Below are 14,476 nucleotides of genomic sequence, written 5' to 3'. Positions count from 1 at the left end.
CGGGGCACCTTGCTCGGAACTGCAGGAATAGGTCTCGCCCTGCTCCTCAAGTGAATATAACTGAAGAGCAACCTATTGCTATGATTTCAGAAATCAACATGGTTGATGGATCCGAGGGGTGGTGGGTAGACACTGGCGCTTCTCGCCATGTTTGCTATAATTGTGCCTTTTTCAAGACCTATTCTATGACTGATGACAGGAAAGTGTTGTCGGGTGATTCTCATACAGCAATTGTTGCTGGAACTGGAGAAATAGAATTAAAGTTTACATTGGGAAAGACTGTCATCCTCAAAGATGTTTTGCACACTCCAGAAATAAGGAAGAATCTGGTCTCAGGCTATCTTCTCAACAAGGCTGGGTTTACTCAAACAATTGGAGCAGACTTGTATACACTTACAAAAAATGGTATGTTTGTTGGTAAGGGCTATGCTATTGATGGGATGTTCAAATTGAATGTTGATGCTAATAGAAGTTCTTCTTCTGCTTATATGTTGTGTTCTTTTAATACTTGGAATGCTAGACTCTGTCATGTTAACAAAAGGCTTGTTAAAAATATGAGTAAATTAGGATTTATTCCTGAAATGTCGCTGAATGATTTTGAGAAGTGTGAATTTTGTAGCCGAGCTAAAATTACCAAAACCCCACATAAATCTGTCACTAGAGTATCTGAACCACTTGATCTAATTCATTCTGACATTTGCGAATTTGATGGAGTGTTAACTAGAAATGGGAAATGATACTTTATCACTTTTATTGATGATTGCTCTAATGATTCTTTTGTTTATCTCATGAAAAATAAAAGTGAAGCAATTGATATGTTTAAGATTTTCATAACTGAAATTGAAAATCAATTTAATAGGAAAATTAAGAGATTTCATAGTGACAGAGGTCAATAATATGAATCTAGTGTTTTTGTTGATTTTTATAAATCTCTTGGTATTATTCATGAAACAAATGCCCCTTATTCTCCTGAAATGAATGGTAAAGCTGAAAGAAAAAATAGAATACTGGCTGAATTAACTGTTGTTGTTTTACTTAGTTTAGGAGCTGCTTCTTTTTGGTGGGGCAAGATTCTACTCACTGTTTGTTATGTGGTAAATAGAATTCCCAACTCTAAAACTAAAATTACCCCTTACAAAATTTTGAAAAATAGGAAACCTAATGTATTGTATTTTAGAACTTGGGGTTGTTTGGCTTACGTGCGTATCCCTGATCCAAAAAGATCAAAACTAGCTAGTAGAGCATATGAATGTGTTTTTCTTGGGTATGCTGTTAATAGTAAGGCCTACATATTTTATGATTTAAAGAACCATGTTGCAATTGAATCTAATGATGCTGATTTTTTTGAAGATAAATTTCCTTTTAAATTGAGACATAATGGGGGTTCAACATCTAGTAATCTTTCTCTATCCATAAATAATGAACCTAGAGGTATAGAGCTTTTTGAACCTAATGTAGAACCAAGGAAGAGTAAGAGAGCACGACTCTTCAAGAAGCTTTGTCTTCTTTGGATGCAGATTTATGGCAGGAAGCAATAAATGATGAAATGGACTCCTTGGAGTCCAATAAACCTTGGCACCTTGTAGATCTTCCACCTAGTTGTAAGACAATTGGTTGTAAGTGGATTCTTAAAAAGAAATTAAAACCTAATGGTTTCAATTGAAAAATATAAGGCTCGTCTTGTAGCCAAAGGGTATAGGAAAAGGGAAAATGTGGACTTCTTTGATACTTATTCACCTGTCACTAGGATAACTTCTATTCGTGTGCTGTTTGCTTTAGCTACTATTCATGATCTTGTTGTGCACCAAATGGACGTTAAAACAACGTTCTTGAATGGTGATTTAGAGGAAGAAATTTACATAGACCAACCTAAGGGTTTTATTGTTCCTGGAAAAGAAAATAAAGTTTGTAAATTAGACAAATCTCTTTATCGTTTGAAACAGACACCTAAGGAATGGCATGCAAAATTTGATAGTTTAGTCATCTCAAATGGTTTTCAAATAAATGAAAGCGACAAATGTATTTATTTTAAGCATGAGAATAATGTTTGCACGTTATATGTCTCTATGTGGATGACTTACTTATTTTTGGCTCTAATATTCATGCTGTGAATAGTGTCAAATCTTTGTTATGTGCGAACTTTGATTTGAAAGATTTAGATGATGCTAATGTGATACTTGGAATTAAGATAACTAGGTCTGAAAAAGGATTCTCTTTGGATCAATCTCATTACATTGAACAAATCCTTAAGAAGTATAATTACTTTGACTGTAAACCAGCATGTACTCCTTATGATCCTAGTGTAAAGTTGTTCAAGAACATTGGTGACAGTGTTAGACAAACTGAGTATGCGAGCATCATTGGTAGCCTTCGATATGCTACTGATTGCACTAGGCCTGATATAGCTTATGCCATAGGAGTACTATGCAGGTTTACAAGTAGACCTAGTTTGGAGCATTGGTATGCTATTGAGAGGGTCATGCGGTACCTTAAAAGGACAATGAACCTTGGATTGCACTATGAGAAGTTTCCCGCTGTCCTAGAAGGATATAGCGATGCTGATTGGAATACCCTGTCAGATGATTCAAAGGCTACTATTGGATATATATTTAATATTGCTGGTAGTGCAGTTTCATGGAAGTTTAAGAAACATACTATTCTAGCTCAGTCCACAATGGAGTCAGAGATGATAGCCTTAGCAATGGCTAGTGAGGAAGCAGGTTGGTTGAGAAACCTACTCTCAGATACCCTCTTGTGGGAGAGACCGATACCAGCTGTTCTTATCCACTGTGATAGTATTGTAGCCATTGCAAAAGTTCAGAACCGTTATTATAACGGCAAGAGGCGACAAATACGTCGCAAGCACAGTACTATTAGAGAGTTTCTTTCTAATGGGGCTGTAAGAGTGGATTATGTACGGTCTGATGAGAATTTAGCTGATCCTTTGACAAAAGGACTAGCATGAGAAAAGGTTTGGAAAACCTCAAAAGGAATGGGACTAAAACCCCTAGAAGGTTAAGTCACTTGTGATGGTAACCCAACCTATAGATTGGAAATCCCAAGAAATAGGTTCAATGGGTAATAACAAGTCATTTAGTGATATGAGTGGAGTCATGCTATTGTTCCATATCCATCCTTAGAAGCATGAAATCCTGAAGCGATTTAAGGTTGAGTTGTTTATAACTCTTAATGAGATCTATACTCTATATTGAGTGGGATATCTAGCTACAATGAAAATTTTGGGGAAAATTTTCTAGAGCATTCACTATACTGGGATACAAGCACCTGGTCGTAAAGTGCTGGCTTTTGAACTTCATCTTAGTAGGGCTGTGTGTGTGGTGTTTTCAGAGATAGAGTTCAAAACTATATGTTACTCTTGTATATTCTGAAGCTCCGTCACTATGTAAAGGTTCAAGTTAAAAACACCTCTACTTATGCACAGTCTTATGATATGTTGCTTGATGAATTTATTTCTAAAATAATCAAGTGGGGGATTGTTGAAATTGGTATGTTTATTTTAAAAATATATATATTCAAATTTCAATAATTGCCTTAAATTGTCTTTATTAATAGGAGTTATTTTCTATTAATATTGGCTGTTTTTTTCAACTGATGCATTGATGTCTTTAAAGCCCACCAACGTCTCTTTTATAATAAATCTTGTATATATAACTGGTATAGCTAGGAGAGAAATAAGACACATACCATAGTTGTTGCCTTCTTCGTCCTCATATCTTTTTCTTATTTTCTAAACTAAGTTTTCTGAGCAACATAGAAAGGTGTTTGTATTTGGGTCCTTCCTCAGTGTAAGGAAGAACCTAGACAGAGGAGATTCTGGGGCTGTTTTATCCTGGGGATGTAGTGGCCTTTTCTGAACTGCTTGCACAAATTGGGCAGAGCCACGAAACGTCTTAAAGAGAGCGACTTAGTACGCGACTCATCCCAAGAATCGTTCACAGCTTCACAACGGATTTTTCCGAGTAATATTGTTCTTTTAATTTTCTCTGCGTCAATAGTCGCATATGGGAATGGAGGTGCGAACTTGAAAATTGTAAATCGTGACTTAAATATACCAAATATCCTCTCAATTACATTCCTCAAGGACGAATGACAAAGATTGAACAACTCAACTTCATTTGCAGGTGCAGGACCTTGACCACCAAACTCTTGGAGATGATATCGAACACCTCAAAATTGAGCCAAAAATTGGCGTCGATTTGGAAATCCACAATCCACTAAGAAAAATTTACTTGATAATAGATTACACATATGTTAGTATCCAATGTATGACCTCATGTAAACTATAAATGAAAAAAATTCAAAATTCAAAAATACCTTGTGGCACTTTAAGTCCATTCCTCCTTGTTAAAGCATCATGTAGCACTCTTGAATCATGAGCTGAGCCCTCCCACCCACTAAGGACATATATGATTTCCAAATCAAAGTTACAAGCTGCTAATACATTTTGTGATATCGTACCTTGACGATTACGATAGCTGCTTACGTCGCATCCCGTTACCATTGCTGGAATATTGTGCAGTCAATAGCTCCGATACAATTCTGAAATAAACCCAAAAGTTTAAAAGATATTATTAAACATAAACAAATTGAATAAAACAAGTTGCACCAAACAACACATTTACCTTAAAGTATGGGTAAAACCTTGTACTTTCCCTTATTTTAGTTGGTACCATGGATCCAAGTTTGGCTAGCATCTCCGGTGCTATTGTGTTCAAGGCCTTTAAAACTTTGTTAAAATTTTTACTAGCAGTGAAGTACGATCAGCCAAATGTATCACGTACTAGACAACATCTATTATTTTGACCCACAATAAGCAAAAAGGTCGCAACCATTTCTTCTACACAAACGAATCTTGTATCTTGTAAGAGTGTTTTTTCTCTAATAATACTGCATAACTTTCGAAACACATCAGGATACATTCTATACCTTTCTCGGAAATACTCTGAATCCCAAAAACCAATCATTCCAAACAAACCAGTCATTCCCAAAAACAATTATAAAAAAACCACTCATTCCAAATTATAGGATATCCAATTTGAGTGCTCCTCAGAGGACATTTTTGAAAATGCATCATTTTTCGTGTTAGTATTCAACGAAGAAAGCGCTTTATAACGAGCATGTTCATCCAAATTTGGGGTCTCCTTAATGGCATCCCACATATAACTTTGTTGCCCTCTCTCTTTTTCCCTTTTTTTGCCAATAGGTTATGGACTCCCCGGAAGTCGGTGGCAATTGAATCAACACTAAGGTTAATTCTTCCCATAGCTTGCTGGGTGGTCTCATTTGAGTTAGCATTCCCTTCCAAATTTGTTCTAGTTCGTTTCCTTTGGCTTGAGCTTTCTGAGGGACCTTCACAATTAGTGGCCTGAAAGGGTAAGGATGAAGAAGAATGTCTGAGTGGTGGATCTTGGTGTGGTGGTTCATTATGATTTGGTATAAAAGCCTGACATTCATCATCAAAAGCAAAGTCCTCTATTCCAACATGTCTATCTTCCACCCTAAAAGTTCTTGCATCAGTATCATCACCCAATCCTAATGAGTTTCTTCCAATAACAGTTGCATTCCCAATACAATTTGCAGATCCTCATAGTCCTCACAAGTTTTTTTTTGAATACTTGTGTTTTTTGGGTGGGACTTTAACAAAAACAATAAAATAATAATTATTTAACAAAATTATGTATTCAAGTTACCAAACCGAATTATTTAAAGAAAATTCAATAACCTAACCTTAAAGTAGTCTTTCCAAACTTCTTTTGGAGCAGTGAATTTCTTTGTGGTTAGATCCCACCCAAACCTAGAGCTGTGACGGAGAAGCTATGAATAGTTTTGATATTCTCTTTTAAAGTATTTCAACCGACTCTGGTATTGAGAATAGGTTTTGTGACACCTAAGTTTTTCATTAATCTTGGGGAGTATGTTGGTTTCTACAGTTGCCTTACTTAGCATTCCATTAGCATCACACCATCCACGGGATGCAACATCAACCTTGAGTTGCAACAACATTCTACTCTCTTCCACACTCCAAGCATTATAATCTTGTTTGCTTTTCCTTTTTCCATTTACTAGTTGTGCATTTTCAGACTCCATTTGAGTGTTGTAGTTAGGCCATCTCCAACCCAAGGACTTAAACCCAAATTATTGCCCAAAACCTCCCCCAACCAAAGAAAATGAAGGACCCAAAATTTGGGAAAACCCAAATTTGGACCCAAAATACCAGTCCACTTATTGCCTGGACCCAAAACTTTTTGTGGAGCCCACCTACATTTGAAAACAGACCACATGTGAGAAAAACTGACGTGGGCCCTAGTGCCAGAATGGCTGCTACTTTTGTCTTCTTCTACTACGCCACATGTCGCGCTCCTGTGTAGTTATAAGTTGCTGCCTTTTTTATTTTATTTTTATTTTATATACATATAACTTCCAACGGCAACATTTGAATATATATATATAAATTGCTGCATTTTTATTTATTTATTATTTATATACATATAACTTGTATGTTTTTTTTCAATTATCTTGTGTGTTTTTTTTATGTTGTGTATTTACTTTTGGAATAAAATTAAATATATGGAATTTCAATTTTTTTTTAGGTCAAATTGTTCAAAAAATTAAATTATGACGTTATTTATAAAGATTAATGAAGAAAAGTTTTCCATAAAAAAAAAAAAAATTGACTTAAACCATTCTTAAACAATTTAATAAAGTTGCGGACTTAAAATTTGAGTCCGGAGGGTTGGGAGAAAAAACAATTTGAGTCCGGGCATAACCCAAAATAGTCACTTTTTGGAGGGGGAAAATTTGGGTTTAGCCCCTCATGGGTTGGAGATGGTCTTATGAATTTTATCATGTCAATCACAAATAAAGCATAAAAAAATATACAAAACCCATAAAACACTACAAACGTAGACCCCAAAAAATGTAGATCAGCAACCATAGATCCCAACAGACACATCTTATGTTGAATACACACATGAATGATGTAGAACAAATGGTTGAATGAATTGAAGAAGAATTGGAGTGAAGAATGGAAAAAGGACGCAGTAGGAATTTACAGATTTGGCGTCCGAGCTCCGATTGGGACGCATGATACCTTTCCGAAAAGGGAACGATGCCACGAGTCAAATATTAAGCATTGCTGTGATATAAGGTGTATTTTGGGCTTCTGAGGTCATTTAGGCTTCCAAAACAACATTTAAAAGTTGTAGTTAATTTTCGGCTTTTCGTTTTTTTACTGTTTATCTCAGTTTGTCTCAGTTTTTTTGTTCGATTATAGAAAGGTTGTCAATTACTATATTTCAATTTTCTATCCAGTGATTCAATGAACAATTCTTATAAAGCTGTATATAGATATTTCAGAAGAAAAAGAAGCATAAACCCTAGTAACAAGCATAAACCCTAGTAACAAAGCATAAACCCTAACCCCAAGCTAAACCCTAATAACAAGTAAAACCTGTAACCCCAAACTATACCCTAATAACAAGAAAAAATGATGAAGAAAAATCATGGAAAAAGAAAACCCAACGAGGTATTGATCAAAGAAAAAATAGGGAGCATACCTTCACAAATGGAGGAAAGCTATTTGTCTTCTGTTGCAGAGAGAAAAGCTAGGGCAAGAGAAAAACTAGTGTATGATGAAATACTTGGGGGGGAGGTTGGATATATTATGGCCTTTGTTATTTATAGCTCTCACCTTAAAACCTACCAAAATTTATCACTTAATGAAATCCTTCCAAATATATGAATTTTTGAATAAACCTAGATTTTATTTAACTTTTTTATAATCCTAATTGAATAAACCCATATTTGTATGGACTTTTTAAAAGTTCATACAAGTCTGAATTGAATCACCTAGACTTGTAAAACCTCTTTTAAAGTTTGTATTAATCCAAATTGAATACACCCAGATTTTGAAAATCTTTTTAAACGCTCTAGAATCCTAATTGAATACACCCCCTTAAAGTATTTGGACAATAATGCCCTTATTCATTTTTTTAATGCCTAAGGAGTCTTTGCTTCTTGCTAGCTGTATAGAGCCAAAAAGTTGGATTTTCTTGCTTTGGACTGATGCTGCATCTTTTTGCTGAGATGATATCTTCACGTGAGATGAGGATGATGATGCTTCTTCTGTCATGAGGACTTCACATGGAGTTTATGCTTCCAACATGTTATCTATGTTGTGTAGCTCTTCTTCGGACAATGCTTGGCTCCTGATGTATCAGGAGCCATTCCTTCTCAACCATGATGTGGGCTTTTTTTTTTTTTTTTTCCTCTTTCCTCTTTCCTCTTCCCCCAACCTTTTGGCTGGTTTTAACTGCAGCCTCCCCAAAGCCACCGCCACCCTTGTTCTGAATCCACCCTCATCACCAACCTTGCCATGTAAACCTTCCATGTAAACCTCCGGCCAATTTTGGAGCCCAAGACCCTGGATTGAAATCATTATGTGCTTTCAATTTATGGTTTTTGAATTTGTAGCTAGAGCAAAAGTGATGGAGAGAGAGAGAGAGAGAGAGAGAGAGAGAGAGAGAGAGAGAGAGAGAGAGAGAGAGAGAGAGAGAGAGAGAAGAAAAAAAAAGAAAGTCGGTGGGCTGCCTTATCGGTTCAGTGGCGAGGTTGGTGATGAGGGTGGATTCGGAACAGGGGTGGCGGTGGCTTTGGGGAGGCTGTAGTTAAAACTAGCCAAAAGGTTGGGGGAAGAGGAAAGAGGAAAAAGAAAAACAAACAAACAAACAAAACACACGTGTTGGTTTTTTAAGGAGCCCACGTCATGGTGGAGGAGGAATCTTCTTCTCCTAAGTTATTCCAATATGAGTTGTTGTTGTCTTCTGCTTCAATTTGTTCTGCTATCTGGTTATAGATTTCATCAAAAACTTTTGCTCATGTTGTGCTTATCCTGAATTCATATATGTCATATGGTCTCCTAGATGTAGTTTCTGAATAAATCTGGATAAAGTTGGATTGGTGAAGGAGGTTCAGACAATCATCATTGAACAATTGTTGCTAAGCTATTATTGCACCTCTGTATTTTTGAATGTGTTGCTTTGTAGGGAACCCTGTCTTTGTTGATTATGCCGGACTAAGCAGTTCATTATAAGAAATAATAATACTATATTGTGCTCTGTCTAGGTAAATACTATCCTTAAACCACTATGGGGGTATGCTAGTGAAATTTAATTTTACGCTCTTCCATATAGGGATATAAACACGTATAACTTCTTTTAATTTTGAGGAAAATGAATCTACATGATCACTATTTTCAATATAAAGTTGACCTAAATAACCATACTCTGCTAAAAATGTTGGAGTAATTGTGATAGTTTTTTGTTTATGCTCTAAATGCAGTTCTCTATATTCAACCATATTAATACTAGCTAAGTAAATGGTATAGTGAGAACAGCTTTTGGTAATAATTTTTATACCAGGATGTGGATTATTTTTTAAATTAAAAAGAAAAGCTTGAATTTATAGCTGAAGAGATGTATTTTGCTCATACTCTAGTCTAATCATATGACTCTTAACATCTTGTGGGAAAAATCTATACCTTTCTCTAGCTAGAGTTTGAAGAAAATATGGATTTTTAGATTTTTGCTCAAGGGAAAATTATCTATTATGCTCAAGTAAGTTGAGCTCATTAGCCACTTTTTCTTATAAAATCTTATAAAATCTTACTTAGATTTTGACATCTTAAATTATTGATTCTAAAATTTCTTACTATTGTATCATACTCTTTCTTTTGCTCTTCATGTTTTTCCTGTAAAAAAGAAAGTTGTTGTTTTTCTCTTTTATAATCATAATTATATGCTAAAAACTCCTGCTCAAGGGCTTTAATAAGTTTTTCATGCCCTCTTCTCATGCTTTCATTATTAGTTCTAATGTTCCAAAAGTTGTCTAAAAGAACTTTTTGTTTATCTCCTAATGATGCTTGAGTACGATATTTTAAAGCAGGATTTCTAACTTCTTGTACTGGAATTCCATTATAATAATAAGTATTTACTACTGATCTTGCTTGACTACTCATGCTTAATGGATTACCACCTTGTGATGGTGTACCACTATTTTTGTTGCCAGAGGAGGATGCTCCAAAATATTGCATAACTGTTAATGAATAATACGGGATAAGATGTCTGCTAAAGTATTATCCATACCTTTAATATACTCAAATATCGGTCCAAATCCATTTCCTGTAATAGAATCAACAAAATTAACCCATCTTCGAGCTGCTTATTTATTAGTAGTAATTTTATTATACTGAGAAACAATATTCTGACAATCTGTTTTAATAGTAAATATCTTATTATGTAAAAACAATGAAAATGTTTCAAGGGAGTTAATGACTTCTAACATTTATAAGTCAATGACTGGAAGTCTAGCCTGTATATCACTAAATTTACCTGATACATATCTACAAACTTTTTCTTCATATTTTGGTTCTTCTTTATGTTTTTTCTGATATAAAATTCATGCCCATCCTATTGATGATGCATCTGTCTCAACTATTTTGTAATTATTATATAATGGTAATGCTAAAGGTTTAAGTTGAATTATATCTTGTTTGATGTTTTGAACTAATTTCATATCTTCACTATTAAAATATTTTTGACCCGTTTTACTAGTTTTACTATGCAATGCTGCAATCTTTCTTCCTAAATTAGGGATAAAACTTCTAGCATAATTTAATAATCCTAAAAATGCTTGCAATTGCTTTTTTATCTTCTAATTTATCTGGAAATTCTAACAATTTTTTTAGTTATGTGCTCTTGTAAATGTATAGTTCCTGACTTAATATACATACCTAAAAATTCTCTGTCTTGTTTTCCAAGCTCTACTTTATTCCTACTTATGATTATACGATCAATAAAAAATTTCAAAATAATTTCTAGTGTTTTCTATGTTCATTTTTATTTTTACTATGAACAAGTATATCATCTGCATTTACACTTCAAAAATTATCATACTTCTTAAAGATTTGATCCATCGTTCTTTGAAAGATCGATGGTGCATTCTTTAATCCAAATGGCATTACAAGCCATTCAAAATGTCCTTTTGGACAAGTAAATGTTGTCCATTGAATTGATTCTTCTGCTAATCTAATTTGCCAAAATCCTGATTTACAATCAAATTTACTAAAACATTTACTTTCTTGAATTTTATTCATAAGTTCATCTTTATTTGGTAATTTATAACTATCTTCATAAGTATTATCATTTAATCTTCTATAATTATACATTACTCTAGCTTTACCTCTTTTATGTTCTGAGTGTTTTCTGACTACAGAGGCTGCTGATCCATGCTTAGATTTTGAAGGTCTAATTACTTTTAAGTTTAAAAGTTCTTTTCTTTGTTGTTCATATTCTAAATTATTTTGTTCATCTATCTTTAAATTTGTTCATTTATTTCTTCTAATTCTTCCATATTATAGTATTTTAAATTTTGTTCTTCTATGTTAATACTATTGTAAGACTCTAATATATTACTTTGATCTGTTGTAGTTATACCTTTCTTAAAAAATTTAATATGTGGAGGTGAATATAAAAATCCTCCTTGTAAACTTTTTAAGAAATTTAATCCTAAGTGTAGACATGGAAATTTTAGTGAAATAAAAATTCACTAATTTATAGTCAATAGACAAAATTCAAAATTTGACTAGTCAAAGATAATTAGAAAATTCGTGGGTCCCACACAAATACACGTGGCACATGACTCACGCAGACAAAGGTGTGCATTGGAGATGACACATGTCAGCATCTAAGAGCTTCATCAATCAAATGAAATCATATATCAAAAGGAATAAATTATCCTTATTTGGTCATCTTCCTATATCATTAGTTAATTCCCCTAAATAAAGGATTTTGACTTAATTAAGAGCTAAATTAAATCAAATTAGAAATCAATCCCACAAATCAAGGGATTCAGATTGAGGATTCCAAACCAAGACCCAATTCTTTGCCTATAAATACTAGGCTCATATTCGTGAGAAAGGACCTTCGGATGAGGAGACACACACATTTTGTAAAACTAGAAAGCTCTTTGCCCGAAGCAACACCTAGATTCTCAAGTTCTTCATCAAGCTCGTGGAGAATCACTAAGCACAACAAACACGTGCTGATTCCTCCACTGCCAAACCCGAAGACTATCCACCACATGACACTACTCGTGGTCCTAACGAGTTTGAGATCAAGCCGTGACGGTCGTCGACATAGTCTCAAATTTCGATTCAAGATCAAGTACTTGGCACCCTTGAACCGCACACACTCTTGGAGATTGAATTAGAGGAAATTCTTTTATTTTTGTGAAAGAATACCCACAGAGATTGTAACCTATACACTTGATAAATCAATACAAATATTATTTTGTACACGTGTTCTTGTCTCATTTGTCGCAGGATCTTTGTGTTTACAAATTTGGCACGCCCGGTGGACTTCTCTACCTCTCATCTCTTTCTCCAGTTCCAAACTCAATGAGTCCTGTAAAGGCGATTGCTTCCAAGAAGTTTCATGTTGTTCTCACCAACAGAGGCAAGAGCGTTAGTACCTCTACTTCAAGCAGAGACTCTGCCGGTATTGTTGCTCGAAGCAAGACGAATGCCTACCTTTCAACCCGATGCACTACTTCCACTCCACTTCCGTCCGAGTCGAAGGGAGTCCTTGAAAAACACAAGCCATTCATCACCATAGCCTCAATAGGGGCAAAGAAGGACATCTTTCAAAGGAAGGATGGCCGGTCATTAAAACTAAAAGGAGGCTTCGACTTATGGAAGAGGCCATACTCCGTACCAAAGTCCATTAACTGAAAGAAAGAGGTTTCAGAAGTGCACTCGGAGTCATCTGATTTGTCTTGTTTAATGGCCATGCAGGTTTTGATAGCAGGAGTTACCTCAGCTGATGAACAACTAGCACACATGATGCAAGCAATCGAGAAGCTAACGAAGACCATCGAAGAGAAGGACTTGCAGATTGCATCACTCGTGAGTAAATTAGAAGCAAAGCATGGTGAAGAGTCAAATAAAAGCTTGTCTCGTCCTGAGAGAGAGGTACGTCAAGAGTTCACCTTTGACCATAAGGAGCTGTCCAAGTCCGATTCCATTTCAGTGGCGTCTTTGTTCATCCAACAACTCCAAGACATGATCACCAACACCATCAGGGCTCAATATGGTGGTCCTTCTCAAGATACATTTATCTATTCCAAGCCTTATACCAAAAGGTTAGACAACCTTCGAATGCCAACGGGTTATCAACCTCTAAAATTCATGCAGTTTGATGGAAAAGGTAACCCTAAACAACATGTTGCCCACTTCATCAAGATGTGCAACAGCGCTGGCACTAATGACGATTACCTCGTGAAGCAATTGATAGCTGGGAACAAATGGAGAGAGAATTCCTCAACCGATTCTATAGCACTCGTCGCTCAGTTAGCATGCTAGAGCTCACTAGCACAAAGCAACGAAAAGACGAACCTGTTGTTGACTACATCAATCGTTGGCGTTCATTAAGCCTCGACTGCAAAGATCGAGTCTCAGAGTTATTGGCGGTAGAGATGTGTATTGATCGGTTCATAATTGTATATTATTTCTTACCCTTCTAGCTTATGATTTGGTTATGTTTTTGAGTTAAACTTGTGCTTTTAATCCTTTTTGTGTTTATCTTTCAGTTAATTGAGCTTTAGGTAACAATGATGGCTTTGGAGAACATAATTCATGCAATTCAAGCATGTTAAGGCCTAATTTGGATGAATTGATGAAGAGCTTAAAGACAAATTCATTATGGCTACAGCCCCCTGCCAGTCCAGTTCCGTAGGTCATATTGCAAGCTTTGTTTCAGCAACCTACATAGCTCGGATGAGGCCACATTCTTCATGAAAGTTGCTCCAATTGGTGTGTACTATAACATATCCAAAAGTCAGCCCCATTGGATAAATCTGGAGTCCGTTACCTAGCAAACACAGAACCATGCTCAGGATGGATCTTATCAGTGCGGAAAATGAGTTAGCAATTTGTTTCGGCCTTAACTTCTTCCTCCGACCTTGGATTGGCCCAAATAACATATGGCTGGAAAGAAGACATTCTGAACTTCAATTTAGAGTGCTTAAAGTCCTAATTTGATTAAGAGAAGCCCAAGTTGTAAGCCCTTGAAGTTGCTGGTCATGCTGACCTCAGCATGTGCTGGTTGGATGCTTGGTCATGGTGAGCTAGGTATGAGCTATCATTTCTGGTTGGAAGCTTGGTCATGGTGACATGAAGATGAGCTAGGGCTGCTGGTGGGATTTAGTGGTGAAGTGCATCAACCAATTCAAGATTTTCTAATACAAGTGCATCACCCATTTCAGATTTTCTAATACAAGTGCATCAACCATTTCAGATTTTATAATTCAAGTGTTGTATGCATTAGTCTTATTGAATTCTGATTTTCACTTCCCCTAGGCCTATAAATAGGGAAGTTCTCTAAGCTTGTAATAACACCCC

General features: G+C 35.5%; 1 pseudogene; it reads left to right on the top strand.

The window, feature by feature from the left end:
* The first annotated feature begins 12,475 nt into the window (after positions 1–12,475).
* Positions 12,476–13,599, top strand: LOC148292974 (uncharacterized; annotated as a pseudogene).
* The last annotated feature ends 877 nt before the right edge of the window (positions 13,600–14,476 follow it).

The sequence above is a fragment of the Prunus avium genome, chromosome 7, assembly GCF_965620075.1.
Source record: "Prunus avium chromosome 7, drPruAviu1.hap1.1, whole genome shotgun sequence".
In the NCBI taxonomy this organism is placed as follows: domain Eukaryota; kingdom Viridiplantae; phylum Streptophyta; class Magnoliopsida; order Rosales; family Rosaceae; genus Prunus; species Prunus avium.
Note: the sequence above shows the minus strand (reverse complement) of the source record. Positions and strands in the feature narration are given on the sequence as shown.